Source organism: Haliotis asinina, chromosome 2, assembly GCF_037392515.1.
Source record: "Haliotis asinina isolate JCU_RB_2024 chromosome 2, JCU_Hal_asi_v2, whole genome shotgun sequence".
Lineage (NCBI taxonomy): Eukaryota > Metazoa > Mollusca > Gastropoda > Lepetellida > Haliotidae > Haliotis > Haliotis asinina.
Window position 1 is genome coordinate 36011250 of NC_090281.1, and position 13836 is coordinate 36025085.

The window sequence follows — 13836 nt, forward strand, 5'->3', positions numbered from 1 at the left end:
GCTGCTACTACTGCTACTACTACTGCTGCTGCTACTACTACTACCACTGCTACTGCTGCTACTACTCCTACTGCTGCTGCTACTACTACCACTGCTACTGCTGCTACTGCTACTACTACTACTGCTGCTGCTACTACTACCACTGCTACTGCTGCTACTGCTACTACTACTACTGCTGCTGCTACTACTACTACTCGTGCTGCTGCTGCTGCTGCTGCTACTACTACTACTACTACTACTACTACTACCACTACTACTGCTGCTCCTGCTGCTGCTGCTGCTGCTACTACTACTGCCACTGCTACTGCTGCTACTGCTACTACTACTACTGCTGCTGCTACTACTACTACTACCACTACTACTGCTGCTACTACTCCTACTGCTGCTGCTACTACAACCACTGCTACTGCTGCTACTGCTACTACTACTACTGCTGCTGCTACTACTCCCACTCCTGCTACTACTACTACTACTACTGCTGCTGCTACTACTACTGCTGCTACTGCTACTACTACTACTGCTGCTGCTACTACTCCTACTCCTGCTACTACTACTACTACTGCTGCTGCTACTACTACCACTGCTACTGTTGCTACTGCTACTACTACTACTGCTGCTGCTACTACTACTACTCCTGCTACTACTACTACTACTACTGCTGCTGCTACTACTACCACTGCTACTGTTCCTACTGCTGCTGCTGCTGCTGCTGCTGCTGCTACTACTACCACTGCTACTGCTGCTACTACTGCTACTACTACTGCTGCTGCTACTACTACTACCACTGCTACTGCTGCTACTACTCCTACTACTACTGCTGCTGCTACTACTACTACTCGTGCTGCTGCTGCTGCTGCTACTACTACTACTACTACTACTACTACTACTACTACTACTGCTGCTGCTGCTACTACTACCACTGCTACTGCTACTACTACTACTGCTGCTGCTACTACTACTACTACCACTACTACTGCTGCTACTACTCCTACTGCTGCTGCTACTACTACCACTGCTACTGCTGCTGCTACTACTACCACTACTACTACTACTACTACTACTGCTGCTGCTACTACTACCACTGCTACTACTACTACTGCTACTACTACTACTGCTGCTGCTACTACTCCTACTCCTGCTACTACTACTACTACTACTGCTACTGCTGCTGCTACTACTACCACTGCTACTACTGCTACTACTACTGCTGCTGCTACTACTACCACTGCTACTGCTGCTACTGCTACTACTACTACTGCTGCTGCTACTACTCCTACTCCTGCTACTACTACTACTACTACTGCTGCTGCTGCTACTACTACCACTGCTACTGCTGCTACTGCTACTACTACTACTGCTGCTACTGCTCCTACTCCTGCTACTACTACTACTACTACTACTACTGCTGCTGCTACTACTACCACTGCTACTGCTGCTACTACTTCACTACTACTGCTGCTGCTACTACTTCTACTACTGCTGCTTCTGCTACTACTACTCCTACTGCTGCTGCTACTACTACTACTACTACTGCTGCTGCTACTACTACTACTATGACCGTCCAGTATTAGCATCATACCAGCGTACAGGATATCACATCCACTCTGACAACACCTGCTGTTGTTATTGTCAGTCTACTTGTATCCCCGAATATATGAAATACCTGACTCAATAAAAGTTAATTAATGGATGAATAATGCTTCATCCTAGGTCTTTACATGTTTCTCTCCTCTGTCGTTGTTTAATGACGAACTCAACATTACCACAGCTGCAATACAACTAGTCACTGATACAACGAGACACCAGCCAAAATATAACAATCTAGCTGACCATGCAACACCCACATCCCAAAAAGGCAACAGTCAGATGAATGAAAACGTAGATAAAGCTAATACCGCATGTCCTCTGTATGACATTTTAGGTGTACACGTAATTGTCCTGGGAGTACTGCAGGTTTCGACCCTGTAGAGCTTCTCCCACAAGTAGAAGATAATCATTGTATTACCAGGTCTGATTACACCGGTTTCCGCTTGTCAGATGAAACACAGTGACCCATGCTGCGTTCTTGCCGCAGCGTGATCGATGGCTGGAGCAGTACGCGACTTGACAGTTGAACGTACCTCCACACTTCAGTTGTAGCTTGTATGAATCCAGTATGTGCAGTCATCCTGAGTGTGTGTAGTTTTACGCCGCAGTCTGGTATTTGATATTTGGTGGTTGTGGGGGCGATAGTAGTCGTAGTGGTAGAAGTAGTGGCAGCCCCATTGGTAGTGGTAGTAGAACTACATCTAGTAGTAGTAGCAGCAGTAGGAGTAGTGGTAGTGGCAGTAGTTATAGCAGTAGGTGCTGCATCAGAACTAGTAGTACTACTAGTGGCAGTAGTAGTAGTAGTAGTAGCAGCATCAGCAGCAGTAGTAGCAGTAGTAGTAGTAGTAGTTTGTTAGGCTATTGTTTTGTGCTGTAGTCACACCAGTTCCACCAGTAAAAGGTCGAGTCTACACAAGGCAACCGTTTAACTGAAACCAACAGCAGTTTTGCATGCCGTTGAGAACCCGGTGCTTAGATCCAGGAGAACACCCGATGTCACCACTGAGTTTCCGTCATCAATAAAACCAAGTTGTAAATTCAGCATAAATACATGTAAATTATGAAACCTATCAACAAAGGACAGTAAAACCAACATGTATATCACAGTAATTTAGAAGTTAAAACTGGCATCTATGTCTAATTGTTTATTTTAAATGCAAACAAACAAATTCAAATTCATACAGTAGTCACTACCGACTGACCAAGAAAATCTGTTTCGCTGATACTCGTGATATTCTCTGGAACACATACTTCATACAGTCTCCTGGTTCTTGGGGGCGGTGGGGCAGTCTGGTGGGTAAGGCGTTCGTTCGTCACGCAGAACACCTGGGTTTGATTCCCATGCGGTGTGAGATGCCCATTTCTGGTGTCCAAAGTCTTGATCCGGCGAAAGGCCATACCAACCCATTCCTTGGTCTTACGACATTTATCAGGTCCTCCGTCGATAGGCCATACCAACCCATTCCTTGGTCTTACGACATTTATCAGGTCCTCCGTCGATAGGCCATACCAACCCATTCCTTGGTCTTACGACATTCATCATGTCCTCAGTCGAAAGGCCATACCAACCCATTCCTTGGTCTTACGACATTCATCATGTCCTCCGTCGAAAGGCCATACCAACCCATTCCTTGGTCTTACGACATTCATCATGTCCTCCGTCGATAGGCCATACCAACCCATTCCTTGGTCTTAAGACATTCATCATGTCCTCCGTCGAAAGGCCATACCAACCCATTCCTTGGTCTTACGACATTTATCAGGTCCTCCGTCGATAGGCCATACCAACCCATTCCTTGGTCTTAAGACATTCATCATGTCCTCCGTCGATAGGCCATACCAACCCATTCCTTGGTCTTAAGACATTCATCATGTCCTCCGTCGATAGGCCATACCAACCCATTCCTTGGTCTTACGACATTCATCATGTCCTCCGTCGATAGGCCATACCAACCCATTCCTTGGTCTTAAGACATTCATCAGGTCCTCAGTCGATAGGCCGATCCAGAATAGCCATATATGTGCATGCAGGGCAATTGTCTAGCTCATGCATGTGCTTATTACTGATGCCATCTGTGGGACAGGGTAACCTTTTCCCGAACACCTGTTATCATCACTGTCTGAATATGATATAAAAACATATTCTCACGATACAGTCGGAATTATCGATTCTGCTATTAGCAGAGATTTGTAATGGGTGTGGAAGGGGCGTTGTCTTTTTTATCAATATATGAACATTTGTGAATTCATAAACTGAAATATCTACTGTAGAGCGGGATGTTGATATAAAGGTAAATTGCCACGGTACACCCATGACACCAAGTATGTTCATTAAATCCAGTATTCACTATATTTCAATGCCGTATCACTCGAATTATCTTCCATAACGAATCCAGTTGTTACCACTACACATCTTTAACCCAATCCACAAAGTTTTCGTTGCATTTCGTCCTTCGTAAGCCCTTAATGTAGTATAGAGTTACGACAGGTCTTAACGTTGAGAACGATTTGTGACTTTGATTCGTAAAGCAACTTTAATTCGTAAAATCGTCTTACATCTTTCTTTCACCACCACCTGCATCGACGCTCGGTTCCACTTAACGCTCTACGTCACAAGATAAACTGAAAAAAGGTGAAAGTAAGACTTTCTTTCAGCGTAACACGCAGACAACAAACTCTTCTTTGACTGGCGTGTAGTCGTAGAAAAATATTCAGTTTTGATATCCTTCGCTTGAAATAGATCCAGTTGTGTTTCTCCGACAAAACAAATTTCCCTGCAAGTAAAGTAAGTCATAAATAAGGCAAGATAGGGCTGAATGTATATGCATTTATCACTGATGACACCGGGTGTTAAAGGGTTAGTTTATCCTGCCCAACCAGCAATATATGAATAGATCAGCGAAGACCATTTGTGGCACCTGGTCATAAATGGCTAGCTTTAACTGTCCAGTCAGCACCACCTAAAACAATGTGCTTATAACACGTGATTGTCTGACACACAGCAGTAAACAAAAGTCAAGCTATAAACACCAACAATAATCATTCCACAGGCTAGGACAATGATAATGCCGGAAATGAGAAACAACCAGACGATGATAACAGAACAATTGTTCCCGAATTTGCAAGACACAAATCCAAGAGTCCCACAGGCATCAAGAGAACATAAACGTTGTTAGCGATGAAAGAACAACCACCGCTACAACACTGGCCCTCGGGAAGCTTGATTGATTACTAACGATTGTGCTGCAATGCATCTTTCTGCAAGCCCGATGCCAAACAAATATATGGGCTGCGGTAATCCTTGCAGTCTCGTTTTGTTCTATGTATGCTCTGCTGCACTCAGATAGGGATGAAATCAATGAATGGTGTTTTCTCAGACATAGCCTCGATATGGAACTGGTGGTATAAATCACAGGCACCGTGCCAATAACGGTAAATGCTGGAAAACGCCTCACCAGTAATTGGTAGTATCTTCAGACCATCTGTATACATTTGCTGCTTGACCATTCACCATTGGACATTTTACGAATCAAGAATATGTCAAGAAGCCGTTGTGAATATGCTCGTTGTGTTTGATATCAAGATGAATGGGTGGAGTGGTGAAGAGACGAAATGATATGTTTCAGTAACATATACAATGATCTCATTTGAGAATTTTTATGTTTTCAAAGACACGAAGCGTTAAAATAACGCTGAAATTGTTAAAAGCCACTCCCAGTTGTGACATAACTGTTGGATTGTTCGAACAGCGCAAGGCACGATCGATGTTCAAGTTATCGACCCATCATATTCTCCTGTAAGTCTGTGGTTGTTTACAATGGATCATTCAGGGAGACGTAACAGACGGTAGACCTGCTGTAGGGAGCTCTCTACAGCTGAGTGGTTCAGGGTGTTTGGAGCAGTGTGTGTACATGAACGTCTGACACCAGGTGTATGTCGCACATGTGAAACAACCGTCAATGAATAGCTTCTACACGTGGAATAGTTTCCTGGAGTGGACTTTTCTAAAAAATAGCTTTATTTTTTGGATAAATGGACTTGCTGAAGTCTAGCTTCTAGTAGTGGACGTCTGAGAGGGAACATCTATCAAACTATAGGTTCCGAATGTGGACTTTCTAGACGTAGACGCCAATCAGAGCAGTAAGAAGTGAAGGTCTGTTGAAGAGTAACATCTAAATGTGGACCTCAAAAAAGTGGACGTCCAAAAAGGAATAGCTTTCACAAGTGGATGTCTATCAAAGAATAGCTTCTCGAAGACAACGTCCATCAAAGGATCGGCTTCCTAAAATGAACGCATATCAAAGATTAGCTTCCTGAAATGGACGTCCAAATGTGGACGCATAGACACGAATAGCTTCTAGATAGAATAGAATCAGAGAATAGCTTCCGTAGGTGGACGTCGACCGCGGAGTAACTTCTGGAAACAGACGCCTATCAAGGAATAGTTTAGTTAAGTGGATGTCTTACATATCAGAATTATGTACACTTGAATAGAAAACAGACTAACAGCTCTTTGGGGTGTATGTCTCATGGTTGAACTGTGTTCTCCTTCGTGTCATAGACAGATCTGAAGTGACAAGTGAACTGGACCAGATTCGTCCCCACATGTGTCTGGCTCACCTATTACACGAAGACAGGTTCAGAGACGACGTTGCCGATTTTACTTCTGAATGATGTCTTTCGGTAGACGTCGGGGAGCGTGTTCACGCTTACCATGGAATAAATGTTGAGTAAACCGCCTTACCAATACCAGAGAATGTAACTGCACTCGTATTTGTTTCGACCGCCTTCCGTGTTCTACAGCACCATGCTGTAATAGAATGGAAATAGGCTTACATGCCAGAGCATCTGTTATTACATCATAGAGTACTGCAGGAGGCTGGCATCGATTTCTCCGATTACGTGGCAGTGTTGCACTTGGAGACAGAGTTGATGCACTGAAGTTGTGCAAAGTGTGGTATTGTCATGAGATGTTTCACAGACCTTTGGGTGTTCTCGCTAAACGAGAAACTTTGGATTCAACTCAGATTATTCATTTCAACAGGAATAGGACTAGACGTGTATTAAGGGCTGTCATAAACTGACGTTCGATGTTGAAGAGGGACATATTTTAATCCCGTTAAGTAAATCAAACATAACATGAAAAGAATGTCAGTCAAATGAATTACTATCCCCACTTTCAACGTAACTATATAAAGTTTGCAATGAAATTCAAATGTAAAAGAAATGTCTTACACGTCTATGCATGTTCAAAAATATTTAACGTAACTAACAAAAAAAATCTAAGGTACCTGCGTCCTGATACAGAAAATTAAGAGTCAGCAAATAAAAATAACGGTATCTTCAACGTTAAATGCATCCCTTTTATCGATGAGCAGTGAGTTGCAAAGAAGCTTAATGGGAGGTTGATTAGGGAGGCATCAGTGTCCATAACAACTATTAATAGGATGGCTCGAGCTTCGTGTCTAGGGTTACACGATATTCAGATTAGAACATGAGTTGTAGGAGCTGTCGCTATGTGTATTGAGTGTGTTCATGATTTGAACGGGAACCCGGAGCGTTTGATTGAGACACCTGTTTAAGGAAGACTTTGTTGATAATGTTGGTTGTAGGTCTGTCGGGATGGATGAAGAATGATTGAGGCTTGTGGTGGGGGATGAGAAGGACATTTCAAGATGTGACACATCAGTAACAAATGAAAGTTGCAAGAGATGCACTTTCCAAGTTTAACGTTATGTTCTTCGCTGATTTTTTTTCAGGTGAACGCTTAACATGCTTTTGCGTGTGTTTCTAGCGTGTACAATGTGTGGGGTAGGCCATTTTTACCAGCTTCACGGACACTTGGTATCATTTGATAGCGGTTCATAAGTATATGTTCATGTTAAAGGTGGAATTGACGACTTTCAGATGTAGAAATATATTTATCTTTTCTTCACAGACTATAACGATATGATACAAAATCGTTATCGTGTGATTTAATACAGAGGGCATCAGGACTGCTGTACAGATTGCATTGTTATTTTATTCCACCATGAACTTGTTATGGTAATAAACTAAAGCATATACATACGTTACTATTCTGAGACATTGTGTTTGATTGTTTGAACCATTCGTGAGCCAATGATTGGTCAAACTAGTTGACCTTAATTGAATGTTTACATCGATGACCTTGGTCGTTGCTCACAATATCAATCAGCTGTTTCTTATAGAGTATCTTGACTGGAAGCATAATAGTATTATTGCTAGTATAACAACAAAGTGTTCAATAAAGACAAAAATCCCATGTAGAAATTGATATATGGAGGTACGAACCCTGTATGTTCATAAAAAGTCCATAGTTCCCTCTGATGTGACACCTGATGTGAATCAACACAAAGAGTGATGGTACCTGTTGTTTACAAATTCAGCATATCCTGGCGAGTGACAAAGATATGCAAAGGCATGTCAGTTGCTCAACTAAAACACATACACGCAATTACAAGGAACAATTACTCCGTTAGTTATATCTGAGCTTCGAAGTTAGAGACAGTTTAAAAATACCCGCATATGTCACATTTGGATCAGATTTGATTGAGTATAGTCAGCTATTATAAATGGCAGTACTCTTCACATCCGATATGATAGTACGTCGAATCCAAACATACATGAAATCAATATTGCTTAATTGCCAAATCCTATTAATAGTAACAGGTAAAGAAATCTGTGTGCACGACCCTGTGTAACTGATTAACAGCACCGAACTGTAGAGCTCAACTAATACCCTATGACTATATATTGTCATTTTTCCTCATTATGTATTCATCTCATGACATCCCAAGGAAAATCGATGCGAAAGCAAGACACATCTGTTGATCTGATCAATGAAGCTCAGCCGGCGTGCCTTTGATGAATTCACTGACAGTGTTTGATGATGTCAAACGACGCAGGTAGAAATACAGGTGTGTATCGTGGAAGCCATTTGTTACAGCGAACTGAGCCGTGTATTCTCGTCGAGGACTGTTTGTCCAAGGTGCACTGCTCATATGCTCTATTGCATTACATGGACATGACTGGGGAGAGAATACAGTTTCGTGTGAGTGCATGTGGCAGTTCATGGTTGATATCTAGAGAGCATATGTCTGAAGCATATTCATGATTAAATCATGAGTAAGCACATGTACATGTGTTCGACTGGCAAAGAGTCTGATGAACGGTGAGCTGAAACTGTGATGGTTTTATATCACATGCAATACCTACATGATATCAGTAATAACAGTATATTACAGGAGTAACCTCTGTGAGAAGAAAATGCACAGGGTACAGACATTGCAGTTTTGGAATGAGGAAGATGAGGTCCCAAGTTCACCGCAATTTGAAGCAAATTATTGCTCAAATATTTTAAATCTATTTTAGCCCATCATTCATTATCAATCGTCATCGATGTGTTGACACTGAGCTCTGAACATTTGCAAAGACATCGATGGTTCAATAAATCAACCCCACAAGGGTAGATGCCTGTTTAAAGGTATATAATGCCCGGTGATTAAGCATACAGTATTGTGTTAATGCGTATGACACATACCAAAACAAAATGAAATTTGAAAAGAACGAAAAAGAAACAAGAACATTTAAACTATGACTAAATGCAATCCTGTTGTAAAGAGCATCACACATCACAATAGGACGAACACACCCTGGCATTAATTTTGGAACATTTATACGTCCCTAAAGCGGCTATATTTGCTCTGAATGAGTAAAGGGTAGCTATATATGCACTCGGTACACTGTGTTTATATACACTGGTTCACTTCAACAGGAGTACACTGGAAGCCTGGTACATGGGTACAACAAGGAGGATGACTTGGGCTACGTTTGTTCTAAACATAGAAGCTCTTCACAAATATCTATTGTTCGATGAAAAATCATAATGGTTAACATATGTCTGGAATGTGATGTTTTTACTGTTTCCTTGGTAATGTTTTTACGTCGGTAAATGTTTATAAATGGACATTTCCGTTTATCAGACGCATCCTTCAAAACGTGTACTGTACATATCTCACAACCATGGGTAGAAATACGCAAAGGAAATCTGTTGCATCATTGACATTAGTGCATGGATGGGTTCAATCAAAACCGAATGTATAATGAACAAAGGGAGGTACTCATGAAAACGTAGTGCAAACAACTCTACATATTGTAATAATAGCTGACACAAGTTGATTAGGGGTGGGGTGGGGGGCATAAAATAACAATATTTCACCTTTCAAAACCAACGTAACCAAGGTTACACGTACGTACATAGACAAATAAACGAATCTATTGAACGTGTCCTCGCTATAGGGACGGAGATTATGAAAATAATGGAGTTTAATCCATTATTTTCAATTCAAATATGAACATGTATTTAAGTTTTTTAAAAAATCAGTATTTGTGACCTTTAAAAGCCTTGATTCAAACAAGATATTGAATGGGCATGTGTTCTGACTCCAATGCAGGTTACTGCAAGACCTATTCCTTCTCAGCGGCTTGGCTAATTAATCGCAAACAGAAATGACTAAATATACCCCTGTTCCCGAGTAACTGTAGCCCAAATTACACACAGTGTGTTTAGCTTAAACAGGCCGATACATTCATTTCAGTCATGTACATGTGCAAGTTTTGGGGGGCACCCAATCAGACAATGCAGGAGGGACTGTGAACCAGCTGTTGTGTAAGTTAGCGTAGGTGTAGGGGAGGTCATGCCACCTCTCCGTAGAACATAACTGCACGCTGGTCTATTTGCTTTAGAGAAAGCGGGACAGCGCCTACATATCCCCGTGACATTGTGCCACCAGACAAGACGTCCTCCCCCCTGCAATCTGGGGACCTTATAACGTGTTTGATAGCAGACACTGCTCCTAGTCTCGTGATGCTTCTATCAAACGGGAATTAGAAGAATCCGGATTCTTTTCAGAGTATATTGACCAGTGTGTTTTGCATGCATTAAACCGTTGTTGTGTTATTTCCTTAAAAACACAACATATTTTTGTCAACTAGCACGATGTGCACACAGCCTTGATCTCTAGGGCTTGTGGTATGTTATGAACATGATTACTGAGCACAACACCTATGGAATATTAAGAAAGCACTTTAATGGACGTTTGCTCATAAAACTCGACTAAGCATTGCTTGTCATGTATATGTTAGACATTATTCAAATCTAAGGTCAACTATGACAAACACTTTAACATGTTTAAAACACATTATCCACTGCATAGCATTAATGTACTTTACAGGCTATTTGACGTAAATCTGTCAACCTATACATAAATGATAACAGGGGGTATCATAGGTTTAACCGATGTCAACAAATCTGTTCGTTGTTTTGATGTTATATGTGAGGCGAGCTCTTAAACAAACAAGATTCCTGCGAACTTGTCTGGACATGACCGGCGTTACTTGCTTAATCATAAAGATTCATACAAGAGATCTTTCAGAACCATACGATGTAGTGTGTATGTTCTATAGCCAGTGTATTATTGTTACGATGTTTGCTGATATGTAGGAATATTTACATTACTCGATTGATAGAAAGCTACATTTAGGGTCGGAGTTAACATCAACAAAAAAATGCAAAATCTGCTAAAATACCCGAAGTGTCCAGTGCTACAACATAAATCATTGATAATCAGAAGCATCATACATTGTTGCAACCAGGAGGGGAAAAGTGACAATGTTAAAGTAACAACCATGATTACTATTGGCAAGCCTCTTCTTCACCCTTGTCGTGACCGTGCACTGTGGAAACATTCAGTTACAATAGACAATACGTCACTCAGCATACGCCCTTGTAGTACGCATTTGTTGTTATTGATTATATTTCGATGCCCAGACCCACTCTAAACAAAGAGTCTTCGACCTGAGTCCAACAGAGAATGAAAGTCAATGCCGAACGACAAACGACAGGCCGACTACACACACACACATACCATACACACACACACACAGAGAGAGAGAGAGACAGAGAGAGAGAGAGAGAGAGAGAGAGGGAGGGAGGGAGAGAGAATCAAACAAAAAAACAAACACAAACACACACATTCAACACGGAAAGCAGTCATATATCATATTTGGACACATGTTTCAAAGTCAATATCAACAACAATTACATGTAGATGCATGAGTGTAAAATTGCTTGATAAACAGCTAAATGAAATACAATTTGCTTCAAATTCAATATTTGCTGTTTGCTGATAGAGTTGCCCAATGAACATCCGAGATATTAATGTATTCCAGGAATCATTTCATCCGTCATATTTTGATCAGGAGGGATCATTTTAGTTGAGGATTTGTATTTAGATAAAAGGAATACAAATATTTCGCTGTCTCCACCGTACATGTACAGATAATTGAAAACATTATAGCATCCTTCCTTTCAGTGCAGTTTTATATTTACAACATTTAATCATTTCTTCCATTAGCACAAAATTTCTCAAATAATATCTCACATGTTTATTAGTAATACATTCGGGAGCATAAAACCGTAGGAATATTTGCTATATCTCTTGACACGAACGACCTAGTTTTAAGCCAGGAACGCCCCGCTACTGGCATACTCTATTCTAAGCGTCCACATAGAAAAGGTCAACTCACAAGATCACTCATTGACAAAAGCGAAAATTGCATTACTCGACAGATCCCTCGCTGCTCCAACTACAAAGAAGCACGGAGGTGTATTCACACATATCAACCAATCAACGCCAGCAATGTGTCAAACTCGGAGTGAAAGAAATAATTCATACATAGGCACCCGCTCGGTACAAGTGAGACTTTTTAATGGTCATCCAGTTGGGCGGCATCAAAACGCAGGAAATAGGTTTGCTGAATGCACAACAACGAAAGGATGTGAATAATTTGATCCTATTATTTCATTCTCTTATTGTCTAATATCGGAGCTGGGGATAAGTCACCAGCTGGAACATTATGGCATTTTTTAGAAAAATGAAATTGTGCTCTTAGGCCTTAACGGATTAATATTTGCTTGCCGAAAATGCTCTCAGTCAAGCTAGTTGATTACTTTACCTGACATGCTACCTTACACATAGAAAAAACTTCACATGACAGGCATTTAATGTTTTTACATTTGCCGACCTATATAATGTAAATGTTTGTCTTTTTAGTCAGAATGAATTATGTCTTCATTTTTTACGTCAATAAAAATGTCACGCTTACGGTTTATAGAAAAATGATAACAACGGAATATTTTATTTGCAACTTCAGCAATGCTTTCGAGTGACATACTTAAATTTCTCCAACCTACTACATAAGGAGGTAAAAGGGTGTCACCGGTAAATGCTTATCTTTATGTCCCCTTGAAAACCCTGTCTGACCGTCTCAATTGTTTGAATTGGATTTGGAGCGTATCCAGACACCAATTGACAATGATCAAAAGACATATGAAGATATTTGTGATCGCTCTAGATGAGTTACCTATTCAACGCTATTAATACGAATACCGTAAACGCAGGCGTTACCAAACACGTGTATAACGAACTGACGGATGTAACGATCAGGGTCTACTTTCACAAAGCACTAAGGTGATCGTCAGTAAGGTAACCTTAGTGAAATGTTAAACACTGGGAGTTTAGGTTAACGTTAGCAAAGGTAGCTTCGTGAAAGGAGCCCCTGGTATATTTTGTGCAAGTCAGTAACTGTGTATCTTAGTCGAAATGAGTTTAAGGAACTATGGTTATATCGAACATGATGCGTATAATCTCTGTTACAAGTAGACATCTCTACTACTTGCAGAGAACACCACACGGTTCTGTTTATGAATTATTGTCAAACAGCGATTTCAACTGGTGTTCGCGAAATAGGTGAGTGTCTACTGTTCAACCGGTGGTACCAGTCACGACACATGCAGAAGCAAGTCAGTTGATCACATGGGAAACATATGAGTAAACATGGAATAAGTGAAGAATGAAAATCGCATCAGACATCATTTCTGTCACAATTTGGAACGTAGGACACAATTTGGAACTGTCATACTCATATCTGCCATTTCAACATTAGGAAACTATAATTCAGGACTTGGATGTTGTAACACTGATCAAACTTTGAGCATCATGGTCGTATCATGGTCTTTGATTCTTCATATCCAGATTCCCAGAAAGTCTTTCGGACTAGGGTATAACAGTATCAGTTTTCCTATTAGAGTTTTCCATGAATGTTTCTTGTACGCAGTGTTTTTTAATCACATTCAGTTTCGGTTACGTATTTACAAGTGTAATGTGC